Source organism: Hypanus sabinus, chromosome 1 (assembly GCF_030144855.1).
Source record: "Hypanus sabinus isolate sHypSab1 chromosome 1, sHypSab1.hap1, whole genome shotgun sequence".
In the NCBI taxonomy this organism is placed as follows: Eukaryota; Metazoa; Chordata; class Chondrichthyes; order Myliobatiformes; family Dasyatidae; genus Hypanus; species Hypanus sabinus.
The window spans coordinates 141,600,443-141,627,232 of NC_082706.1; the positions used below are offsets into that span (position 1 = coordinate 141,600,443).

Here is a 26,790-nt window from a genome sequence, read left to right on the forward strand (position 1 = left end):
GGTGGAGCCCATTCCTTGCCAGGTTTTGAATTTACAGTTCAATAGCTACATTTAATGTCAGAGAAATGTATACAATATGCATCCTAAAATTCTTTTTTTTAACAATATATAAAAATACTGTAAGTTACAATAACAAATAAATTAAAAAGAGGGCAAAATAGTGAGGTTGGGTTCATGGACCATTCAGAAATCTGATGATGGTGGGGAAGAAGCTGTTCCTAAAACATTGAGTGTATGTCTTCAGACTCCTGTGCCAACTTCCTGAATGCTGTAATGAAAAGAAGGCACATCCTGGATGGTGAGGGTTCTCAATAGTGGATGACACCTTCTTGAAGCACTGCCTCTTGAAAATGTCCTCGATGGTGGGGAGGCTAGTGCCCAAGATGGAGAAGACTAAGTCTACAACCTTCTGCAGCTTTTTTGATTCAGTGAATTGGAGCCTCCATACCAGGCTGTGATTCAACCACTCAGAATGCTTTCCATAGTAAATGTAGAAATTTGCTGAAGTCTTTGGTGACATATCAAATCTCCTAAAGCTTCTAATGATGTATAGCTGCTGGTGTGTCTTTGTGACTGCAGTCACTGTGTTGGGCTGAGGATAAAGTCTTTGAGATGTTGATGCCCAGAAACTTGAAGCGTGATTTTATTTTTGTTTTAAAAGTTATGTTGAGTTAATGGGCCCATTAAACTCACCCCATTCAATTAACTCATTTCTGCATTGTTCTTAGTTTCATTTGCATCAATAATCTTTGCATTCTCTAATAGAAAATTTCAAACCCAGGCCACATTTTAATTTCTCATCTCTCCCCTCTGAGTCCACTATCTTTTGTGCTTTGACACTATGACAGCCTTTTTGTGGCTGATTCACATGTCTTGTGCACGTTGTCTCTTTCCACTGATAGGTTTTCCCAGATGGCATCCAATCTAAGTACCACTGTTCATATTTTCTATCTTGTAATACCTATAATGTGTAACCTCTGTGTAAAGAGTTGCTTCACTGTGGCAAAATTGGTTCTCAATTCAGCTGTCATCTTGCCTCTGAAAGCTATTTGATCTGTAGGTGAGGGTTAAAAACTAGTTTTAGGACTTTAATCACAAATTGGCTGTTGTGTTTCATAATATTATAATAGCAGGACTTATCTGTGAAACATTTTGTGACTTCTTGACCATGCGAAAGGTGTAGTAGAACTACAAGTTCATTCTTTCCTGACACTTTGGAATACTTTGGGACCTTGCAGTACAAGTGCAGTTCATTGAAAGCAGAGTTAGGCAGGCTGGTGAGAAAGTCATTTAGCATACCGGCCTTCAGTCAGGGCACTGAGTACAGGAGTTGGGACATTGTGGTGTAGTTTAATTTGTGTATGAGGCTGCACTTGGATTACTGTATGCAGTTTTGGAGGGTTATACTGCTTACAGTTTGGCTATACTTGGAGTACTGTATACAGTTAAAGAACTGTACACAGTAATAGAATGAATGTAATTAAACTAGAAAGAGTGCATTGAAGACTTCCAAGTATGCTGCCAGGACTAGAGTGCCTGAGTTATAGCAGTTGGGCAGGCGAGGTCTTTAATCCCTGGAAGGTAGGAGAATGAGGGTGACCTTATAAAAGTGCTTAAGATAAAGGGAGAGTTGAAAACTAGGGAACATAAATTTAGGGTGAGAGGAGAAAGGTTTAAAAGGGACCTGAGGGGCAACTTTTTCACCAGAGGGTGGGGAGTATATGGAACGAACTGCCAGAGGAAATGTTTGAGGCTGGGAGGACAGTATCATTTAAGAAGCAGTTGCACAGGTAAATGAAGGGGTAGGACTTGGAGGAATATGAGCCTAATGTCGAAAACTGAGACTGGCAGGGTGGGGACCATAGTTGGACTGGAGGGTCCTTATCCATGCTGTATGTCCCAATGCTTCCATAACTGATCTCATTTAAAGATGAAAGTGTTATTAATTTGGGTGTGCCAGACTACCAAAGATTGAGATTCACTCCTTTATTCCATGAAGACCCATTGAGCAGGATATTCTTTACCTTTTGCTTGCCGTTCAACTTGACTTAACTCTCTGTACCTGCACATTAACACATTGAATCCAGGACGAACTGTTGCCAGTGCATCTGACCTGCACTGGCATTGGACACACCATTAAGCATGCTGGTGAGGGTCCAGATGCCCTTTGTGTCTGAGCGTTCACTTTATGCCAGGGTCAATGTCAGCCATGAATGTTGCATCCTAGCTGTCTACGTGATTCACAAGCCAGGGCAGTACGCTGTGCTCATGTAGCAGGCTCCCCTCCTCCCCGTGCAGCTGATGAATCTAGAGGAGTGGCAGAGATGGATTCAGTTTGGTACCAGTGGCTTCACAGGAGTTGCCAGTCAGTGTTGACTTCAATGTAGGACTCTTAGTACTCCACCTCAGATTTTTCCCTCAGGGTTTACTCCCAAAGCCTTCCCCTTGAGTGTGTATAGCTGCAAAGCAGAGGAGGTTTGAGATCACTGTCTTCCTCCTCCTAAATGAGTTACTAACCACGGCTGATGAGCTCCGTCTACCCAAAATGACAGTTTTTAAGGTGCCTGTAACCTACCTTTGCTCGTTGTCCTGTCAGTAGAAATGGTTCCACCAGGCTTAGTAGCTGGGCCATACATGAAGGCCAGGAGCTGGACTTGGTTGTTAGAGGTTATTTGGGATTTATGCCATTGGGAGCATTTAATAGATATTGGGAGCTTGTCCCTGTTACCATCCCCAGTTGTAGCAACCTTAAGGTACAGGGGAGAACTGGTGTAAGAACCACATCTCATTCGTTTGAATGACATCACACATCTTAGAGAATGGTAGTTCAAGGTAAGTGCCCATTTATATTTTTTAAATTATTTTTATTTTATAATTTATTAATTAAATAGTTTTTATGAAAAAATGATATCTTAAAATTTAATTTAAAATTCTTTTCTCTCTCTGTCTCACGTTGCACATAAGAAATGTGAAAGGAGAGCATTGTCTGTTCTGTTTTGCTCCACATGCATAGGGAATGTTACCATCATTGGCAGGCTTCCAATATAACTGGGCAGCAGAGTTATTGTTCTAGCTGAGAACTGGTTTTGAAACGAGGTTAATACTGTCAATGCAACGGTGAGATGAGTTTCTTTTTACACAGTGAGATGTGATGTGGGATACTGTCTGAAAGGTCGGTGAGAGCAGATTAGTCTGGAATTGCAACCAAACAGAATGGGATATATTTTTGAGAGAGAAAAATTAGCAGGAAGTGCTATGAAGAATGGGAAGTGGGACTAATTGACAAAATCTTTTCAGAGCCAGCACACATGATGACTAAAAGGCTTCTTTGTTTTATCCATTTGCTGGATGTGAGTGGTATACACTACCATCTCTAATTGTCCTTGAAAAGGTGGAGGTGAATATTTTACTGAAGCCCATATAGACAACATCCACTGCCATATTCTCATCAATCATCTTTACTGCCTCCTCATAAAACTCAAATCACGATTGTAAGACATGACCTTCCCCTCCCACCATACAAAGCTAAGCTGATTAGCCCTAATACTAACACGCTTTTCCAGATGTGGCTAAATTGTATCCTTAAGAATCTTTGCCAATAATTTCCTTAATGTGAGGTTCTCTGGCGTAAAATTTCCTGGTTTGTCCCTATTGTAGATTTTAAACAAAGGAACAACACTGGCAATTCTCTATTCCTCTGGGACATCACCTGTGGATAAAGAGGACATAAAGATCTCTCTCCACGCTCCCAGTGATCTCTGCTCCTGTCTGTCTCAATGACCTGAGATGGTTATGTCAAGTCCCACACCACCAGGCTCAGAAACAGATTTACCCTATAAGGATGAGGGTTCTGATCCATTGTGGATAAATTCAAACACCACTACTTGGAATTAATTTTACGACCTGCAGACTCACTATCAAGGACTCTTTACGAACTCATGATCTCAGTACAGTTTTTTATTTGCACAGTTCGTCTTACACACTGGTGGTCTGTCAGTCTTTGTTTACATATAGTTTCACATAAATGCTATTGTATTTCCATTCTGTTCCTGTAAATCCTTTAAGAAAATGAATCTGAAGGTAGTATATGGTAGCCAATGTTACCTCTAATTTTTAGTAGTCAGTGTGCACAAAAATCTTGTGCAAATTTTTTTCCTGTGACAGAAGTATGTGAGCACTGAATGCACACATGACACAGTTTATGTAGGTTTACAAAATATTTGACATAAAACTGCACAGATTAACAACAAAATAACACACATATTTAAGTCTCTCAGTTATTTTTTCTCTCTCCTGTCTTTGGCATTTACCCATTCTTTGTAAACTCTATCTAGACTAGTAAACTTACATCCAGTTGATAGCTTTTGATTCTCACTAACATATCCAAATGGCATTCACTGAAACGGTTTCTCAGCTTGTTTTTGAGTTGATTCATTAGGCTGAAACCTCGCTCACAGTCCACACTAGACACAAGAAAGGTTCCCCAACGTCCATCAACTGTGCAAGGTTGCAAAGCTGTTCATTTTGAAGTACAAATGCCATCATTTGAGCAAAGTTTGAAATCAGTTTGGATTTAATATTTTCTTGCACGGAAAATTTGAGATCATTAAACTGTCTATTACAGCATTTTCAGCTAGAAAATCATGATATTTTAGACATTTTAGAGTTCGATCTCCTCTGGGTTTGATCATTTTCACTCTTGCTCATCTGCACTCAACCATAACATGCGTAACACTCCTGTAACGGGTAATGACGGGTTCTGTTGCCTTAGCTTTTGCACACCGTCCAAATGCAATTTACTTGCTGAATGACGCTTCAAAAAATCAAGGTTCCAAATATCATCTCACTTCTTTCCACTAGCAAATTCTCCAGCATCTTTCACGTCACGACAATACAAATAGATAACTCCAGTTTCTGAATCATACATAAATATTTCTCGTAGCTGAACATTCATGACCTCATGAGCTTTCGGTGCAGCAGTTTCTACTATTTTGTTAAGTCATTCAACTTTAAACAAAGTTACAGTTCTTTTGCGCTTCACATCCTTCACTTCTTTTGAATTCGACATAGTGAATCAATATTTTTTTCAATAAAAACTTAGTAAGTTATCTACAGGATTTGAAACAGATCTTTGTAAACTTTACGATATGAACACTGTCCGCCAGTGATAGCTAGTGCTGTGATGCAGCTGTACAAATTGGAACAGGAAAGGTGGGGTGACGTAAATCAGTGACATGCATTCTGGTATTTGAAAAACCGACCAACTAGTTAACAAACATTTAGCTAAAAGATTATTTTCAGTAAGTATAATTATTAATTACTACATTATTTTAGGTAACTAACCTTTTGTGCACACATTAATTTTCTTTGTGTGCTGGTTGAAAAACGTGTGTGTGAGCGCACACACACACAACTTAGAGGGAACATAGCTGATAGCATAAATGTACTTAAATAGTAAATTTTCTTTGAACTTTCCTGATGTTACTAATCCCCCACATCCTTTTCCTTGGTGACTATCTATGTGAAGTAATCATTTAGTCCCCCACTTACTTCCATTGGCTCTTTTGTCCTTGAGTGGTCCTATCTTCTCCCTAGTTGTACATTTGTTTTTGATGTATCTATAAAATGCCTTGGGATTCATCTTCATCCTCTTGCCCCACAGCCCCGTTACATTCCTCGGAGGCCCTTTCTGATTCCCTGAACTCTGCATGTGCTTCCGTTTTCTTTTTGAGTAAGTTTGCATTATCTCTCAATCTTCCCATGTTCCTGAGCTTTGCTGTGCTGTCTTCACAGGATTGGTCGTGAATTTTGAATAGTGAGTTTTTAAGTGACTCCCACCCATGTCATATGTGTACTTCACCAATAACAGCTGCTCCTAATCTATCTCCCACCTACTGCCTACATAGTCTCTTCTGATTTAGCTCATTCCCCTGAGATCCATTCTTGTCTTATCCATACCTAACTTAAAACCTAGTTCTGATCATGGAACCCATGAAAACTTGAATCACCTTCTGGTCCTTCTTGTTAGTGACTACCTATATGGATTTCAATGCAGTGGATTAATATATGAGGAGAATATGATGGTTCTGAGCCTGTATTTGCTGAGGTTTAGAATGAGGGGCGATCACATCGAAAGCAATGGATATTGAAAAGCCAAGATAGAGTGGATAACAGTGGGGGAGTGGAGGATCAAAGGGCACAGCTTCAGAATAGGGGGATGTCCATTTCGAATAGTGATGAAGAGGAATTTCTTTCACTTGGAGATGGTGAATCTGTAGAACTCTTTGCCACAGATGGCTGTGGAGCCCAAGTCATTCCATATATTTAATGCAGATATTGATAGATTCTTGATTACTCAGGGCGTCAATTACGGGGGAAAAGACAGGAGAATGGGGTTGAGAGCGAAAGCAAACTAGCTATGGTGGAATGGTGAAGCAGACTTGATAAGCTGAATAGGCCTGATAGGCCAGTTTTGCTCCGATGTTGTGATGGATTTTGGATAGTCAAGCCAGTGTGGGACTTGTTCTGTGAATGGTAGGGCACTGGGGTATGCAATGGGACAGAGAGCCCTCAAAGTAAGGTGCATCACTCAGCAGTGTCTCAGGCAGAAGGAGTGATGAAAAAGGCATTTAACACTCTAGCCTTTATCAGTCAGGGGATTGAGTGTATAAGTTGTGACACTATGAGGCAGTTGTACAAGCTGTTGGTGATGTTACACTTGGAGTACAGTGTACAGTCTTGGTCACTCTGTTACAGAAAAATTCTCTTAGTAAGACCTTGAGTGTGTTATATATAAACCATCTTTTCTGACCATCACAACACAGTGGCTGAATGGCCTCCTGGGTCATGAGTTTTCTATGTCTGTAAGCTTCTAGCTACTGTTGCACTAAATAAATAGGTAAATTGGTTTATTATTGTCACTTATACTGAGGTACAGTGAAACTTTGTTTAGCATACCAGCCACACAGATATTTCATCATGTCAGTACATCAAGATTATAAGGGTAAATTAAAACAAAATGCAGAATAAAGTGTTATAGTTACAGAGAAAGTGCAGAGCAGGCAGTCAAAAAGGTGCAAGGCCATTCAATATTCTCCTAACAGTAGGATGGAAGCTGTCCCTGAGCCTAGTGGTACCTGCTTTCAGGCTTTTGTATTTTTTGCCTGATGGGAGGAGAGCAGAGTGAATGTTGGGATGGGAGGAGGTCTTTGATTAAGTTGGTTGCTTTACTGAGGCAGCAAGAAGTATAGTCCATGGAGTGAAAGCTGGTTTCCATGATGGGCTGAGCTGTCTCCACAACTCTTTGCTGTTTGTTGAATCACAGGCAGAGCAATTGGCACACCAAGCTGTGATGCATTTGGATAAGGATGCTGTCTATGAAATTGGTGAAGGGATGTCATTAATGTCATGTGACCCTCAACAACAGAAGTCTCTAGACGGCATATTTAGAGTTGTTTTACTGAGCCAGCAAGAAGTGTAGTCCGAGTTTGTGGAGGAGAGGTTGGCTTTGTGAAGTGCTGAACTATGCTCACAGCTCTCTTATCATACTAGGGGACACTCCAATGGTCTTTAACAGTATTAGACTCAGGCAGAGCAGTTGCCATACCAAGCTGTGATACATCCACTTGAGTGGTAAATTTATAGTGTAGGTTATTAGGAATCATTACCCTTAAGTTAGACTCTATTTGTTACCTCATCAGTTCAAGTACACTAGATAGATTTGTCTCAGAGGGCATTTTGTTTATTGAATAAACAAGTGGTTCAAAGTGATTAATTTATTCTAAACTCAAATTTTGGTTTGGTCCACGTAGTAACATTTAGTAAAGAAGATAGATCATGAAAAAGTGGAAATACTTTACTTGAAAGATATAGATTTCTTTACAGAGCTTAAAACCAAAGTTAGTGGATTTTCTGGCTAGGGCATGAAAGAAATGGCAATCATTCAAGGCAGAGATGAGACAAAATTAGTTTACACTGTTGGCCGAAAGTGAAGAAGTTGGAATGGTGGTTTAATTAGTCACAGATTAGTACATACCTTAGTTCCTTTTAAAAAAGACACACAAAATACTGGAGGAACTCAGCAAGTCAGGCAGCATCTATAGAGGGAACTGAGCAATCGATTTTTGGGCCAAAATCCTTAATTAGGATTGGAAATGAGGTGGGCAGAAGGCAGAATGGAGGGTGGAGAGGGGAAGGGAAGAAATACAAGCTGGCAGGTGATAGGTGAGACCAGATGACTCTTATCCTAACCATTTACCTCTTTCACCTCCCAGTTTTTCCCTTTACCTTTCATTCCCTCTTCCCCCTCACCTGGCCTTACCTGTCCCCTGCCAATTTGTACTCCTCTGCCCACCACCTTATTCTGGCTCCTGCCCCCTTCTTTTCCAGTGTTAATGTAGAATGTCAGCCCAAATTTTTTTTTTCTGGCTCCCCAAGTTCCTTCAACTTTTTTTTGCGTGTGCTGCTCAAGATTTCCAACATCTTCAGAATCTCTTGCGTCTCAGTTCATTTTAAATCTTAGATCATAGTTAGAATTGGGTAATTAGTACTACAAATCCAAAACATACAGAAACTCGGGAGTTCAGTGCCATGCGGTAGAAAGTTACAACCTGCATTAACTATTAGCCTGAGGACTTGCATTTATTGGATTTCAGCTATTGGTGATGGGTGTTTCATGGTTGATTCTGTTTCTACTCCTTTGTGGTTGACAGTTATTGCAGTAAATTTGAGGATTTGAGATTTTACATAGATCAGAGCTTGTACATTCTGCCCATCCTGTATTTTTTATATTCCCTCCTGTCTTGGGTGTAAGCTATTTAGCCCAGCCAGCTCTCAGAACTATCCCATTGTTGCTATTTCTCCCATTAATTTCCCTGTAACCTATGTTCTTACACATGCCCATTAACATCCACTGATTTTCCAACCACCCACCTACACGTTAAGGGCATTGTACAGTGCAGTAATTACTATTAGTGTTGATTTATTATTGTCACATGAAAAAGATACAGTGAAAGCTTTCGTTTATATGCCATCCAGACAGATCATGCCAAATCATTGAAGTAAAAAGAAAACAGAATGCATAATGTAGTGCCACAGGTACAGAGAAAGTGTAGTGCAGGCAGAAAAATAAAGTGCAAAGCCATGGCAGAATGGATTAGAGGATCAGGCGTTCATCTTTTAGCATATGAGTTTAATAACAGTGGGATTGAAGCTGTCCAGTGAGAAGATGAGAATGTCCATGATGGGTGGGGTCCTTGATTATGTTGACTATTTTTCTGAAGCAGTGAGAAATATAGATGGACTCAGTGGTGGGAAGGTTAATTGTCTGGTGGATTTGAGCTGTATTCACAACAGAAATATCTTACAGTTTGAACAATTAACCTACCGACCTATTTTGTTTGATTTTCCCTGAATCTCCTCTACTCCTTTTCATCCTTAGTATCATAGAATAATAATATCAACCTCTTAAGCCCATCTGGTCCAAGTTGACCACAGCAACCTTCTTGCTAGACTCACATAACCTTTCAAGTCACTTCCCTTCATGTCCCCTCTGTTGCCTTTTCTCTCATATCTTCCTCTCAAACACATAAACAACGTTCATCTTTAACTAATGCTGTGAGTTTCATGTTCATACCCTACTTAAACTGAGTCACGCTCTGAATTATTGACCCACTGAAATATTTCATTAACACTTGGGCTAAGTCGTCTTTGACCTGTATATCAATAATATAGCAGCAACATCAAACTATAGCAGTCTTGCTGGTCCTTGTCGACCCTGAGGGCCTCATTACTGTCCTCTCTCACACTCAGCTGATAATGAGAAACCTAGGGGCTATCTGTGACCAAATTGTCCTCTAAAGTGATAATGTCATCGTATTTCCAAAGTCTCTCATTTGAATCAGTGCTTGAGATTTTGGTTGGGATGTATAAGTTTGGGTTCCTTGTCAGTGATGGATCTCTGGAGAAATTTCCACACGCACTTGTGTTAGGAGCAATAGCTATCACTGCATAGAACAGTGCCAAGATTGTATCATCTTCCAAGAGAATTTTCTCTGAAAATGCCCTATTTACATGTCATCTGAATCTACTGTGAAATGAGATTTGAGGAAAGAATTTGCATTTTTTTTACAAACTGTATCTAATTCAAATAAAACTGGGGGCTATTAATTGTTTTACTTGCTACTTTCAAATGATCGCCTTTGCTGCTATCTGATAGTGTTGGATTCCACCAGAGGGGGTGAAAAGAAATGCAGTTAGGACTTGCAATTTGTCTTCCATTCGTATGCTGAGAGGAGGGAAGAGCATTGTTCAGGAAATTGTACTGTGTGCATTCCACATCTCACTGGTTTCCTTCTCTGTCTCCTGGGGTGATGTTCAAAGTACCCTGGACTAGTGTGAATTATAATACTCCAGCAAGAGTTTTTAAGGAGACAGTGAGTCAACCTGGTTTTGTTCTTGAAGAAACTGTTTTCTTTTAATCATGAAGAATTACATTTATTTTTCATTTTGCCTGCAGTTTATAACAATTGCAAAGTGGGACACAAATACGAGCTTTAGAAATTAAAATTCATTCTCTTTGTGCCCAAAGGCACGCACGTAATCTGTAGGGCATTTAAAAATAAAATGTTTACGTGCTGCTACTCTCTCTCTTTTACTCTGTCATGCCCCTGTCCCACCTGCAAGCCCCCTCTCACGCACAAGTATTCACTCACGCACATAGACAGGACTGGAGACATTTTACAGAATGCATCCACATCATTTGTGGACTTACACCAGATTCAGATTTACCATCACTGATTTATATGATATGAAATTTGTTTCATGACATCAGTACAGTGTAAAAACATAAAGTTACAAAATAAATAGCGTAAGTAAAGTAAATAGTGTTTTTTAAAAAAAGAGGAATAACGTGGTAGTGTTTATGGGTTTATGGACTGTTCAGAAATCTGATGCCAGAGAGGAAGAAACTGTTCCTAAAATGTTGTGTGCGCCTTCAGCCTCCTGTACTTCCTGCGTTATGGTAGTAATAAAGCGAGGGCATGTCCCAGATGGTGAGTGTCCTTAATGGTGGATGCTGCTTCTTGAGGTACCACCTCTGGAAAATGACCTTGATGGTGGGGAGAGTTGTGCCCATGTAGAACTGGCTGAGCCTACAACCATCTGCAGCCTCTTGCAATTTTGTGATTTGGAGCATAAATACCAGGCTGTGATGCAACTAGTCAGAATGCTTTCCATTGTACCATCAAGGACATATTTACAGAAAGGTGTCAGAAACAATCCCACCCACTCTGCTCATGGACTGTTTGTCCTACTCCCACCGGGAAGTGGTGGTGGGGGGGGGGGGGAATTTGCATCCATGACATGACCACCAGACTCAAAAACAGTTACTTTCCCCAAGCAACAAGGCTGATCAACATTTCCACCCGCTAACCCACCCATCCACACACCTCACCAACACTACTTTATTATTTCCTGTTACTCAGCTTGTGTACAGACGCTTATGTATGTATTTAATTTTGCTTTTTTATTATTGTGTTCCTTATTGTGGTTTTTGTTCTGTACTGCATCCTTTCATTCTCCTTTACACTTGAGAGTGGAAATACATTAACTATCTTGAATCTTGGTCCTGCTAACAAGTAGTTCATGGTTGTTGTTGCAACACCACTCAACCAGCCAATCTTCTCACTTCTCTACATAGCCTCATTGCCATCTGAGATTCGGTCGACAACAGTAGATTGAGAACAGTGGATGTAGGAGCTCAGGCCTCTACGCCAATATATTAGGGACTAGGCACTGTCCATTCAGCCCTTTTGAGTGTATTGCTGTATTTATTCATGACCTTACTCTCACTGAATTATTTTAATTTCTTCATTCATTTGTCTCTTCCAAACCCCGCCATGTGTTTGGCTTACTTGCCATTTTTTTACTATTGAGTTGGTTCGCATGTGCCGAGACACAGTGAGCAGCCCTTGTTTTTTATACCATTCAGACAGTTCATGCCATACATAAGTACACTGAGTTAGTAAAAAGGGAACGGATTGCAGAATATGGTTTTCGAGTTACTGAGAAAGTGCTGTGCGGGCAGGCAAAGTGCAAGGGCTACAGGCAGATAGATTGGGAGAGTTTAGGATATGATAGGTCCATTCAGTAGTCTTATAGCAGCAGGGTAGAAGCTGTCTTTGATCCTTGTGATTCATGCTATCATGTTTTTGTATCTTCAACCCAATGGGAGCGGGGAGAAGAGAGAATGGCCAGAATCTCAAAAAAAAAATCCTATTCATTTGACATTCAATAGGTGTTTACTACCTATTCACATTTATCCCCGAAGAGGATGTCTTGCTTGGTCATTTCAGAGATGCTATAATTGAACACGTTGGTGGATTTGGAGTCGCTTAGAGTCAGCCTGTAAAAAGTGGCATGGCCTATTCTGGCTTTCTTTTGATATCCTACCTGACCAAAGAGACAAGCTCTGATTTGAAGGTGCTTTGATAGAACATAGAACAGTACAGAACAGTGTAGGTTCTTCAGCCTGTAGTGTTGTGCTGACATTTTAAGCTACTCTGAAATCAATCTCACCCTTCCCTCCTACATAGCCTTACATTTTTCTAAGTGTCTTTTAAATATCCCTAATGTGCCTGCCTGTACCACACAAGGTACTGTGTCCATGCACCAACCACTCTATTTTAAAAAGAAATTCTATCTCTGACATCTCCCTGTACTCCAAACCAGCTTCAAATTATGCCATATCTTATTAGCTATCTCCACCCTGGGGGAAAGGTGCTGGCTGACAACTCTATTTAGGCCTCTTGTCACTTGTACACCTCTATTAAGTCACATGTCGTCCTCCTTTGCTGGAAAGAGAAAAGCCCTAGCTCGCTCAATCTTTTCTTGTGATACGTTGCTCTTTAATCCAGACTGCATCCTGCTAAATCTTCTTTGCACCCTCTCTAAAGCTTCCACATCCTTTGTGTAATGAGGTGACTAGAACTGAACTCAATCCAACCAGGTTTTGCATGGTATTTGAATGTTGCTGGTCTACAATCAGCTGAATGTGGGAAGTCTTAAAATCTATTTCACAGCACCAATTTTAGCATCATACAACATGGAAACAGGCCATTCAGCCCAACAATCCATGCTGCCCTAGATGGATAGTCCCATTTGCCCATATATGGCCCATATTCCTCTAAGCCAGGGGTTTAAACAAAGCCATGGCATAAACAAAGGTTGGGAACCTCTGCTCTAAACCTATCCTATCCATGTATCTGTTTTAAGGTCCTTTTAGAAGTTGTTAATGTACCCACCTCAACCACCAACTCTGGCAGCTTGGTCCAGTTGTGTTATTTTGGAAACTGTTGCTGCTGCAGGTTTATTCCCAGAACTCCACAATGATCTTATCCAGTATCTCCCTTAAATGTAAACCATTGTTCATCCAACCGTTCCCTGGGGTATGCATTGTCTTTACTGACTGCTTACAAATAAATAATTCTGAATATCTTATTATTCATTTTGTTTATTCTCATAGAGGAATCAGGGGATCAAATTGAAAATTACTGAATATTCAGAGGACATGCAGATGATGATTCCAGTAGTGGGCAAGTCTAGGACCGGAGGGCACAGACTCAAAATAGAAGGACATCCTTTTAGAACAGAAACGAGGAGTTTCTTTGCCAGAGAGTAGTGAATCTGTGGAATGCATTGTCACCGATGGCTTTGGAGCCAAAGTCATTTGGTATATTTAAAGCAGAGGTTGATCGGCTCTTGAAGAGTAAGGACTTCAGAGATTGCTGGGAGAATGCAGGAGAATAGGATTGAGAGAGAACATAAATAAGCCATCATTGAATGGTGGAACAGACTTGATGGGCTGAATGGCCTGATTCTGCTCCTATGTCTTTTTTTAAAATTTTTTAATTAGTTTTTCAAAACATTTTACAAATTAAAAACCCCAAATCCCAATGAGGAACATTAAAACAGTGCAAAATTAAGCATACAATAACAATATGCTACAAAGGAAGAGAATTTAGCAAAAAAAAGCACCTGAATTAAAGACAAGTAAGCTTAGTGTCCTCCCCAAGCCCCACAACACAAGAAAAAACAACAACAACTCCAGACCAACCACAACACAATATAGAATGTATAAGTCAGGACAGCCAAACTCCCAGACTGTGAATACACTCAGCAACAGAGGATAATAATGCCTTCTACCAGAAAAAAAAAGGAGCTGAAAGAAAAAAAAACCCTAGTCAAGAGGAAGGTTATGAAAGTACTCGATAAAAGGTCCCCAGACCTTATGGAACTTTAGATCCGAATTGAGAACTGAATAATGAATTTTTTCGAGGTCCAAATAGGCCATGATGTCGTTAAGCCATTGAGCATGAGTGGGCGGGGCAGCATCTCTCCATCTGAGGAGGATCAAGCATCTAGCCAGGAGAGGGGCAAAGGATAATATTCGGCATTTGGTCGGACCCAGACATAAATCTGTCTCGCCCCAAAAACCGAACAGAGCAATTAAGGGGTTTGGTTGTAGGTGCTGATGCAGAATACACGATAACGTAGTGAAGACATCTTTCCAGAATTTCTCCAAGCTAGGACATAACCAGTACATATGGATGAAAGAGGCCACGCCCCTCATGCATTTATCATAGAGCGGACTAACGCTAGGGTAGAATCGAGATAGTTTAGATTTAGACATATGTGCTCTATGAACAATCTTAAACTGTAAAAGTCAGTGGCGAGCACAAAGAGAGGTTGAGTTAACCGATTTGAGAACTGAATCCCAGCTCTCCTCAGATAAGGAGATATTTAAATCCTGCTCCCAGGCCATTTTGATTTTATCCATGGGAGCCCGTCGTAAGGCTGCTAGTTTATCTCAGATGATTGATATTAAGCCTTTACCTAGTGGATTCATGGAAAGAAATAGGTCCATAGCATTTTTCGCAGGCATTGCAGGAAAGTTAGGAATTAAAGGAGCAATAAAATGTCGGATTTGGAGATAGCTGAAAAAATGAGCATTGGGCAGATTGAACTTAACAGAGAGCTGCTGAAAAGAAGCGAAGCGATTATCAATGAAAAGATCTTCAAAATGTCTAATGCCCTTCCTATACCAAACCTGGAATGCTGAATTGTAAGTAGTAGGCGAAAAAAAGGTGATTATGAACAACAGGGCTGGAAACGGAAAACCCCTGGAAACCATAGCATTTCCTGATCTGAGCCCATATACGCAAAGTGTGTCTAACAAGAGGATTAGCTATTGATCTGGGCAGACTACTAGGGAGTGCAGAGCCAAGAAGTGCAGAGATAGATAATTCTTTAGTGGAGCTCAGCTCCATCGCCACCCAGTTAGGGCACTCGGGTTGGCCATGGAAGAAAGACCAGAAGGTAGCACAACGTATATTAGCTGCCCAGTAATATAAATGAAAGTTAGGTAAAGCCATGCCACCCTCTTTTTTAGATTTTTGGAGATGGATTTTATTAATTCTAGAGCGCTTATTCTGCCACAGATATGACAAAATAATAGAGTCTAAGGAATCAAAAAAAGATTTAGGAATAAAAATTGGGATAGATTGAAATAGGTATAAAAATTTGGGGAGAACACACATTTTAGCAACATTAATACGACCTACCAAAGACATAGATAGAGGTGACCATTGTACCAGACTCTGTTTTATAGCATATGAAAGATTGGCAAAGTTTTCACGAAAGAGATCTTTAAACTTCCTTGTGACTGTAATTCCAAGATAAGTAAATTGATTATGGACTACTTTAAAAGGGAGATCACGAAATGTTAGTTCTTGTGCTTCTTTATTAATTGGGAGAAGTCCACTCTTATGTAAATTAAGTTTATAGCCAGAGATCTGGCTAAACTGGTCAAGAAGTGAAAATATTAGAGGTAAAGATGTAGAGGGATTTGAGAGAAAGAGTAATAAGTCATCAGCATAGAGAGAAACTTTATGCTCAACACCCCCTCTCCAAATCCCAGTCAATTCAGGGCAGTTTCGAAATGCTATTGCCAGAGGTTCCATAGCCAAATCAAAGAGAAAGGGACTTAAGGGGCATCCCTGGCGGGTGCCACGTTTGAGATTAAGTACTTGGGATTTCTGAAAATTGGTTAAAACAGAGGCAGTAGGACACAGGTACAGCAATTGAATCCAAGAGATGAAACTTTGGCTAAGGTCAAATTTTTCTAAAACTGCAAAAAGGTAGTTCCACTCTATACGATCAAATGCTTTCTCCGTATCGAGGGAAATAACACATTCAGGAATCCCAGTTGGAGGTGAGTATAAGATATTAAATAAACGCCGAATGTTAAAAAAAGGGAGACGGTTTTTAATAAAGCCTGTTTGGTCATCAGAGATAATGGAGGGAATGACGGTTTCTAATCTATGAGCCAAAACTTTAGCTAAGATCTTTACATCAACATTGAGCAGAGAGATCGGCCTATACGAGGAACACTCTGTTGGGTCTTTGCTCTTTTTTAAAAGAAGAATAATAGATTCCTCACTGAAAGAGGGTGGCAATTTGCCGTAATTAAACGAGTCAGATAATACTGAAAGTAACTGAGGAGAAAGAAGAGAAGAGAATGATTTATAAAGTTCTACAGGGAACCCATCAGGTCCAGGAGATTTCCCTGAGGACAGTGCAGAAATTGCAGTAGATATTTCTTCTAATGACATAGGCGCATTGAGTTTGGCTTTGAAATCAGATGAAAGTGAGGGGATATTCAGATTTTGTAAAAATTGATCAACAGAGATATTGTCATTCAGAGATTCAGAGGAATAAAGCCGAGAATAAAAATTTTTAAATGTGTCATTAATTTCTAAATGATCCGATGTAAAGTCTCCGTTCTCCTTCCGGATCTTTGTAATATGTTGTTTGGCTTTGGAACGCCTCAGCTGATTGGCTAGGAATTTACCAGACTTATCCCCATGAATGTAAAAGTGACTCTTGCTTTCAAGAAGTTGGCGTTTGACAGGTTGAGTGGACAGAAGGTTAAATTTAGTTTGGAGTTCAACACGGCTCCTATGTCTTGTGCTAGACACCAATCAAAACAAGTGCACAACATTAAGGGAGAGAACGCCTAATATCCAAAGGTGTCTAGGTTAGTACAAGGCCTGCCCTTTTGACAAATGCGGAACACTGGATGCTAAAAATCTGGAATCAAAAGGGTAAGCAAGGTATTTCGCATGGTGTTAGCTCATGACAGAATAGAACAGGCAAGACCAGATGGTAATCAACCTCTCAGAGGATCTTCCCTTGGCCCAATAAATTGATGCAATCATTTAGAAGTCAAGTCAAGTCACTTTATTGTCATTTTGACCATAACTGCTGGTACAGTACATAGTAAAAATGAGATAACGTTTTTTCAGGACCATTCTGTTACATGACACAGTACAAAAACTAGACTGAACTATGTAAAAAACAATACAGAAAAAAAAATTACTACACTAGACTACAGACCTACCCAGGACTGCATAAAGTGCACAAAACAGTGCAGGCATTACAATAAATAATAAACAGGACAATAGGGCAGTAAGGTGTCAGTCCAGGCTCTGGTTATTGAGGAGTCTGATAGCTTGGGGGAAGAAACTGTTACATAGTCTGGTCATGAGAGCCTGAATGCTTCAGTGCCTTTTCCCAGATGGCAGGAGGGAGAAGAGTTTGTATGAGGGGTGCGTGGGTCCTTCATAATGCTGTTTGCTCTCAATACAACCCCGTGTAGAATGTGATGAGGATGGGGGGGGTGGGAGATGGACTTTCCTCAGCCTTCGCAGAAAATAGAGATGCTGCTGGGCCTTTTTTGCTATGGAGCTGGTGTTGAGGGACCAGGTGAGGTTCTCCGCCAGGTGAACACCAAGAAATTTGGTGCTCTTAACGATCTCTACTGAGGAGCCATCAATGTTCAACAGAGAGTGGTCACTCTGTGCTCTCCTGAAGTCAACAGCCATCTCTTTTGTTTTGTTCACAATCAGAGACAGGTTGTTGGCTCTGCACCAGTCCGTTAGCCGCTGCACCTCCTCTCTGTAAGCTGACTTGTTCTTGCTGATGAGACCCACCACGGTCATGTCATCGGCGAACTTGATGATGTGGTTCAAGCTGTGTCTCACTGTGGCCGATGTGAGAAGAACCCTGTGCAGGGTCAACCCATGGAAGGCTGTTGGACCAGACAACATTCCTGGTAGAGTGCTCAGAGGATGTGCAGACCAGCTAGCAGAAGCACACTAGTGACTGTACTCGGTTTGGAGTTTGAGGAGAATCAGTAGGTCACCAAAGATTCTTAACATTTTTCCAGATGTGCGATGGAGAGCGTTCTTACTGGTTGCATCACCATCTGTTATGGAGGCTGCAATGCATAGGATCACAAGAGGCTACAAGGGTTGCAAACTCAGTCAGCTCCATCACAGGCACAACCCTCCCCACCACTGAAGGCATCCTCAAGATGTGGCACCTCATGAAGGTGGCATGCTCCCTTTTCATTGTGGAGGAGATCCAGGAGCTTAAATGATTCAGAAATTGTTTCTTCAGAACGACCCATGAATACTATCACCTCATTCACTTTTTTTTGTATTATCTATTTATTTTTGTAATGTATTGTAATTTTATGTCTGCATTGTACTGCGGCTGCAAAATAACAAATTTCATGTCAGTTAAGTCAGTGATGATAAACCTGAATCTGGGCTGTTTTACAATGAAAACATTACTCAGTAAAGGACAGAGAAAGCATATCGCTTCCTACAAAAGTAGGCCAATTCCTCTGGAAATGCATTGAATGGATTATTGTTACCTATAGAATCAGAAGCACTTGTATAAATCATGAAGTTTGCTGTTTCATGGCAGCAGTACAGTATGACATTAAAAAATATTACTGTTACAATAAAAGTATGTAGTAGTGCTAAAGAGGAATAGTGAGGTGTTGTTTGTGGGTTCATGGACTCTTCAGAAATCAGATGTGGAGGGGAAGAAAGGTTTGCATAAAATCAATGTCAGTCACTCTGACAGGCTGATTACTCAAATATTCATCAGAACAGATAAAACTACAGTTCTGGAACCTGAAACAAAGAAATTGGAAATGCTGGAAGAATTCAGATGGTTTAACAGCAATTGGGGAAAAGAGAGAGTGCTTGTGCATGAAGTTTGGTTTGCAGGTGCCACAGGTTAAGAAGGTGGCAAATAAAATGGTGGTCTTCATTGCTAGAGGGATTGAATATAAGGGCAGGGAGTTTATGCTGCAACTGTATGGGGGACTGGTGAGACCACACCTGGAGTACTACATGCAGTTTTGATTTTACATGAGGAAAGATATACTGGCTGGTGCTGGGTAGGTTTGCAAGGTTGATTTCAGAGATAGGGGGTTAGCCTGTGAGCAGAGATTGAGACCCTAGGGCCTAAGAATGAGAGGGGACCTTATAGGCACATATAAAAATTATGAGACAGATAACATAGAGGCAGGAAAACTGTTTCTGCTGCTAGATGAGACCAGAATTGGGGATTTAACCTCAATATTCGGGGCTGTGGATTTAGGATGAAGATTGGCTTCTCCCAGGGAGCTGCGAATGTGTGGAATTCTCTGCCCATGGAAGCAACAGAGACTACTACCTCATTAAATATATTTAAGACACAGTTAGATAGAATTGTTTTGGGGGAGAAGGTAAGTAGGGGGAGCTTAGTCCACTGCCAGATCAGCCATGATATTATTGAATGTTGGAGCAGGCTCAACAGGCCAGATGGCCTATTCCTACTCCTGGTTCTTGTATTCCAAGCCAGTCAGTGTTTCATGGATGTAGATTAGAAGAATAGCACCTCCTGTTTCACCTTGGTAGCATGAACATCAGTTTCTCCCCTCTGTCCCTCTTTTCTCCTCCTTATTCCACTTGACTCCATCACTTCACTTTCTTGTCTTCTGTCTCTGAATCTGCCTATTTCCCACATACTCCTCCCTCTGATTCCCCTTCTTACCTCAATCCCACTGTCCTGACCTATCAAATTCTATCTTCTGCAGCCCTTTGTCACTTCTAATGATCAATTCCAAGCCTCTTATATTATTCCTAATTTCCCTTACCTACCTATCACCTGCCAGCTCTTGCGCCACCCCTTTTCCCCACTTTTTATACTATCTCCCTTCTTTCCAGTCCTGATGAAGGGTCTATATCTGAAAGGTTGACTGCATGGAGGCTGCCTGACCCTATTTGTTTTTAGTTACCTAAATTACAGTCACTGACAGGCATTACTGTTGTTATCATTAGCACCCAAATAGGAACACACAGTCAGGTGAATCAAGAAATTAGATGCACTTTTAATGAAGCATACTGCATCCTGTGTTCACAATATGGCCTCCACACAGTTTATAAGACTTCAGTCAGACCAGAACACACTGGGAGCATTGGTCAATCTATTGTAGGAAGGGTGTGGACACTGGAGAGGATGCAGAAGAGTTTTACTGAGATGCTGCCTGGATTAGAGGGCATATGCTATAAGGAGAGGGTAGTCAAACTTGAGTTACTTTCTCTGGAGCATCAGAGCCTGAGAGGAAATCCAATAGATTTTTTAAAATTAGTAGCAAAGATAGGGTGGACAGTCAGAATCTTTTCCCCAGGAAGGAAATTTCAAACACCAGCGGGTATGCTTTTAAGGTTTGGCAGAGGGTTGGAGTTTACAGCTGTTGTGAAGGGCAAGTTTTTTTTATGCAGAAAGTGCCTGGAATGGGTTACCAGGGGTAGTAGTGGAAATTTGGTGGAGCTTTAAGAGGCTTTTGGATAGACATATTAATATAGAGGGATATTGATTACAAACAGGAAGGTGACTTTAAGTATAAATTGGCATCAGGATTAACAAATCAATGTGGGCTCAATGGCCTCTCCAGAACTGTACTGTCAGTGTTTAGATTTACTAAACAGCTCATTCAGTCAGTCAAAATACCCTTTGCTGTTCCTGCTTCTTGTCACTTTAATCCTCCATTCCACTACCCTCTGACCTCTCTGTCTTTTGTTCCAACAAATCTCCATAAAATCTGAGGTTCTGCACTTCGTTTCCCATCTCGGCACAGTACAACTTGTAAGACTCAACAGTAAGTTGAACAAAAGTAGAAAATATGGTAACTCTAAGAATGTCTAGCACTTTAGATGCTGTCTGACCCAATGAGTATTTTCAGCATTTTCTATTTTTAATATCAGATTTCTAGCATCTATAATACTTTTTGTATCTTTAGCAAGTTGAATTACTGCATGTAGTTATTCCCATTCCCACTTATTCTCTGATTTTGTGTTTCTTGTCTAATTTCCACCCTCTGTAAACCTCCCCCATTTTAATTTACCTCTCCCACCTATAGACCTGACTACCTTCTGATTTGGTCTCACCTCATACTGTCCTCTGTGTTGCAAAACTTGTTTTTTCTCAATCTTTTCCCAGTACTGATGAAAGGTCCTTCAATAGCTTCTATTATGTTGTTACGAAACTCTTGAAAGGACCTCTTGTATGATAAGATGATCTCTTGACTGCACGATCTACCTCATTCCGATCTTGTCCCGTATTGTTAACCTGTACTGCACCTTCTCTGTAGTTTTCAAATTTTATTCTGCATTGTTTATTTTTTTTACCTCAATGCACTGTACAATGATTTGATCTGTATGATCAGTATGCAAAGCAAGCTTTTCACTGTATCTTGTTAGATGTGACAAAAATAAACCAATACCAATATCTTATACGTGGACTCTAGTTTCTCTCTCCTCAAATGCTGCCTGGCCTGCTGAAAATTCCCAGCATTTCCTAGTATTATGAGCTGGAATTAATTTTTGAATTTTGTTTTAAAAGTTACTTTGCAAAGATTTTACTGCAGAACTTTGTTCAATTTCCTGTTCAGCCACAGTTGTTTTAACAACTCAATTTATTTAATGCCATTACTTGGTGAAAACGCCCCAAGGTTTCTCACAGGGGTCAGCTGTCTTTCAGTTGCCTCGGCAATGAGGCAGCAATCACTAAGTGTTTGGGATTCCCTGAGGTTTCGGCAGAATGTTGGGGATGGCTTTTTTTAGAGGCAGGAGGGGTCTGTGTCCAAGGAAGGCAGGGAATCAAGCAAGCTGTTTTCTGCTAGAAAAGGTGGTAGAAGTTGATTCAAAATAACTTTCAGACGGGAATTGGATAATTATTCAATGAGTAGAAAAATGCAGTGCTTTGGGGAAAGAGCAGGTGAGCAGGGCAATATAGACTGTAAAACTCAAACAGATCATTGAGTGTTCCTTTATTTCTGTACACATTAGCTTACTGCACCTCTCTGTCTCTCTCCATCACCATCTATCCTTGTATGTTTAACTAACCACCCTTAGATCCAATTGTTGATCAAAACAAGAGTTGGTCGTTGACTTCGGGAAGAGGGGCAGCACACTTGTTCCTGTCTGCCTCAACTGTGTTGAGGTTGAGAGGCCTGAGAGTTTCAAGTTCCTGCAGGTGACACCAGCAATAGCCTGTCCTGGTTTCAATCAGGTAGACACCGCTGCCAAGAAAGCCTGTGCTTCTTCGCGAGGCTAAAGACATTTGGCATGTCCCTGTCCACCCTTACTAATTTTTATCGTTGCACTATAGAAAGCATCTTATCTGGATGCATAAGGGGTTAGTATGACAACTGCTCTGCCTGTGATCTTGCACCTTTTTTGTTCACCTGCACTGTGTTTTTTCTTTAGCTGTTGCACTAATTAAGCACTTATTGTTTTACCACCTTTTACCTCAATGCACTGTGTAATGGTTTGATCTGTACAAACAATATGCAAGACAGGCTTTTTGCTCTGTCTTGGTACACGTGACAATAATAAAGCAATTCCAATCTTGACCCCTCCCAATGGGAATGAGGTCTGGATTCCTATTGCTTTATGGGTTCTGCCTTTGATCTATCACCTGGAAATGATGAAGGATTTTCCTGAATTTTAGGATCTGCCTTGTGCCTGTACATTTGAAAAACTTACTTCTGTTTCTAAACGTGAAAGCATGTGCCTCCAGCAGCTTCTATCTGCTGCTATGAAAATATTCAATGCTTCCCTTGTACCAGAAGATGGACTCTTGAGCTCACACTCTACTTTGTTATGGCTTTGTCATTATTGTCTGCCTGCACTGCACCACTTTTTCTGTAACTATATTCTATATTCTGTAGTTGTTCTGCCTTGTGCAACCTCAGTGTATTGATGTGATGGAATGATCCGTGTGGATGGCATGCAAAACAAAGTTGTTGTTGTACCTCGGTAAATGTGGCAATAGTAAACTATTTAACCGATTGTCCTTGAAACTATAATTAGCATTAAGAGTGGCATTAATGAACTTCAGACACATGGAATCACATCACAGCAAGTGAAATCAAATTCTTCTTGTTGTTCTTGTTAGGCTGCAGGTGTTGTGGATAGTGTGGATATATGGAGCTCAGAAAAATAGAGGGCTGTGGGTAATCCTTGGTAATTGCTCACATAAGGACATGTTTGGCACAGCTTTGTGGACCGAAGGGCCTGTATTGTGCTGTAGGTTTTCTGTGTTTCTTTTAGGCAGACCCTGGGGATCGTGGATGACTTGCGCCCACCCCTGGTTCTGTTGGTAGTGTGGAAAGTGCAGACTCCACCATGGGTGGGGCAGGATGTACCTGGTGATACAGTTGAAGAGTTGCTGCAGTTCTATCTATCTTTGTGTAGGGATTCAGAGTGCACATTGTAATTGGTTTGTTGATATCATCATATAAAGTCATAGAAAAATACAGCACATTTACAGGCCCTTCGACCCATCTGGTCTGTTCTGAACTATTGAAACTGCCAATTCCCATTGACATGCATAGGGAACATAGCCCTCCATGCCACCTACCATCTATGTACCTATCCAAACTTCTATTAGATGTTGAAATCAAGCCCGCATGCACCACTTACACTGGCAGCTCATTTCAACATACACTTGCACATCTAAAAGATGTGAAGAAGTTTCCCCTTCTATTTCCCTTATACTTCTCACCCTTGACCCATGACCTCTAGTTGTTGTCCCACCCACTCTCAGTGGAAAAACCCTGTTTGCATTTAACCATTCTACACCCCTCATAATTTTGTATACCTCTAACAAATCTCCTCTCAATCATCTATGTTCCAAAGAATAAAGTCCTAACCTATTCAATCTTTCCATATAACTTGTGTCCTCCAGACCCGAGAACATCCTTATAAATTTTCTCTGTACTCTTTCAACCTTATTTACATATCTGCTGTAGGTGGGTGACCAAAACTGTACACAATAACATCCCATCTCCTGTACTCAATATGAAAACCAATATGTCAAAAGCTTTCTTTATGATCCTATCAACCTGTGACATCACTTTCAATGAATTATAGACCTGTCTTCCCAGATCCACTGCACTCCTTGCTGCCCTACAGTTCACTGTGTTAGATCTAACCTGGTTGGTCCTGCTGAAATGCAAAACCTCTTACTTGTCTGGTTTAAATTCCATCTGCGTTTTTCCAGCTGGTCCAGATGCCACTGCAAGCCATGATAGTCTTCCTTGTTATCCACTACATCCCAAATGTTGGTGTCATCCACAAATATGTTAACTACAACAATGTTTGGGGAAGGAATGTGAATTGGATCAACATCCCCTGAATGATGGATTGGTGCTACAGAAACACTGCAAGACATTTGTTCCACCTTGCTGGTGTGTCTGTTGAGTACAAGATGCAGTTGCACCCACCCAACCCCACTCCCAGCTCTGCTACAATCCAATACTCTGGCAAAATTTCCTCTTCAAGCTATTCTCTACCAACAGCTCTTGAATAATCTACTCCCAACATTCCTTCAGGTATTGCAATTTAGACCACAACAACCCACTTTCCACAATTTTTTCACTGCCCCTTCCCTCTTCCCCACTCCTTTCAATTAAACTGAAGGCAAGTCTTGTAGACACCAATAAATCTGCTGTTAATCATGGAGTTGAAACACCACTGACTAACCCTTCCTAGTACTGAATGTTTCCCAGAACTATTGTAAAATTAAACTTTGCTATTTTTCTTCCTGTACTTGCTAATGGAATCATTTATAAGTTATAAGCAATGCCCCCTAACCATCTCTGTTCTAAGAACAGGAGCAGACCAACCCTCCCTCCCACCCACCACCATTTCTGTACAATGGAGGATACTGCCAGATACTGAAATCTCTGACAACATCTGAATAAATCACCCTTCAGAAACGCTAATGGTATTTTTCAAATTGCTCACTCCTACCTGATATGAGCAGACGTGGACCATACATTCCTGGGATTCATCCTTTGTCATCCTGTTGATCTCTTAAAGAAATCATGGTGCAGTGTCTTTTGCTGGGGTATGTTGTCAGAGATTACTCTGTCTCAGCAACTGCTGACTGTAATAAACACATGGGTTCAGTCCTGACCACTGTTTCATGTCCTCTTTGAGCGTTTGTCTTTCCTCTGGGTGCTCCAGTTTCTACCCACGTCCAAAAACATACAGATTGGTAGGCTAATTTTCTGCTGTAAATTGCTCCTGATGTGGAAGTGGGTGGTAGATTCTCTGGGTGGGAGGAGTTGATAGAATAGAATTAACGTAACTGCTAAGGTTGTGAGCTTTAATTTCCTAGGTGTAAACATCATCAATAGTGTGTTCTAGTCCAGTCACAGTAACGGCGCAGCCAAGGAAGCTCACCAATACTTCTATGTCCTCAGGAAGTTAAGGAAAGAGATTTTTACCATTTTTTAATCAATGCACCATAGAAATTATTCCACCTGGATGCATAGCAGCTTGATATGGTAACTGTTCTGCAGATGGCTACAATAAACTGTAGTGAATTGTGGACACAGGACATCACAGGAACCAGCCTCCCCTCCGTGGACTCTTAACTATATACCTTGCTGCCTCAGTAAAGCAACCCGCATAATCAACGACACCACCCACCTTGGACTTTCTGTCATCTCCCCTTTCCCATCAGGCAGAAGATTAAAAAAAAGCCTGAAAGCACGTAACACCAAGCTCAAGGACACCATCTATCTGTTCTGTATCTCACAGTGACTTAATGATATAGTCAGACGAACTGATTTAACTGAGTGTAATTAGGATCTCAATGCCAAAGGTATAGGTTTGCATGAATACTCGTAGAATATTTTAATGGAAAATTTGAGTTTGAACACATTTGATCACAGCAGACTGACTATAAGCAGCGTTGTGATAATAACCATATAACTGGCTTTAGTGATTCTGACTTTCAAAGATCTTGATGGATTGCCAGTGAGCCAAGAAGTGGCAAATGGAGTTTAATTCAGATAAATGTGAGCTGTTGCATTTTGGTGAAACAAACTAGGACCTGCACAGTAATTGGAGCATCCTGGGGAGTATTGTAGAACAGAGAGACCAAGGGTAGTGTGCACCAACCTTTTTAAGCCCAAGATTCCCTACCTCGGTCTTAGTGAAAGACAAGATCGACCTGCTGAATCGGTTAGTCACACACATGCGCACTGGGCAAAAAAGACCGAAAGTAAAACCCCGCAACCCAGAAGTAGAAATTATGTATGTACACCAGGGATCACCGCCCTTTTTTTGCACCGCGAACAGGTTTAATATTGGCCTCACGCGGCTGGCAGGTTTAATATTGACAATATTCTTGTGAACTGGCCGACGCGGTGGGGTGGGGGGGGGGGGGCGACCAGAATACAGTGATACTCGAAGCAGGTTCCTTCTGTCCAGTCTATTCTGCAATTTAGTTTTCGTGACACTCAGCACTTAGCTTCTGTCCCGCTTGCTCACATTTTTTTCCGCTGCCTTTAAGTGCAGGGTGCTTGGACTCAAG

At 40.9% G+C, this 26,790-nt stretch overlaps 1 protein-coding gene across 4 annotated transcripts in view; it reads left to right on the plus strand.

Annotated features, from left to right (window-relative positions):
* Positions 1-26,790, plus strand: part of kctd1 (potassium channel tetramerization domain containing 1) — a 146,842-nt gene that overhangs the window by 73,171 nt on the left and 46,881 nt on the right. The gene's annotated exons all lie outside the window — the stretch shown is intronic.